Source organism: Myotis brandtii, unplaced genomic scaffold, assembly GCF_000412655.1.
Source record: "Myotis brandtii unplaced genomic scaffold, ASM41265v1 scaffold456, whole genome shotgun sequence".
Lineage (NCBI taxonomy): Eukaryota > Metazoa > Chordata > Mammalia > Chiroptera > Vespertilionidae > Myotis > Myotis brandtii.
Window position 1 is genome coordinate 207310 of NW_005367431.1, and position 558 is coordinate 207867.

Sequence of the window (558 nt, forward strand, 5' to 3'; positions counted from 1 at the left end):
GAGAAATGACCTCCAACTCTTTTCCAGATGTTGACTGGGAGCACTTGACCTGATACCTCCAGTGATGTTTGACCTGAGGTACTCAGAGGGTTTGGTGGCCACTCTCCAGCTGTCAGCTGTTTTCCTGCTCAGCCGCTGCCCCTGCCACATTGGCATCTGGCCATAGGACACAGAAGCTCTTCCAGCCCTTCCCTCTGTTGCCCTGCTCCCTCTCCTTTCCTCTGTCCGAGCCACAGGGATCTTTTCTGGGTCCTTCTGACCGAACTCCCTCCCGCCACAGGAGCTCTCCTCCTCCTCAGCCTTCTTTCCTCGACAACCCCTCTTCAGATCACTTCCTCTAGAAAGTCTTCCTTGACTATTTCCATCATAGCTCTCATTCTTGGTACCCCTCCTTCAGTGGACTTTGGGTGTGTGTGTGTGTGTGTGTGTGTGTGTGTGTGTGTGTGAGTTTCTCCTCCCCCACCCCCCCCACTCCCCACTGAATATAAGCTCCATGAGGACAAGAGCTGTGTCTGGGGTTTTTCCTCCTCCTCCTCCTCCTCCCCCTCCTACTCCTCC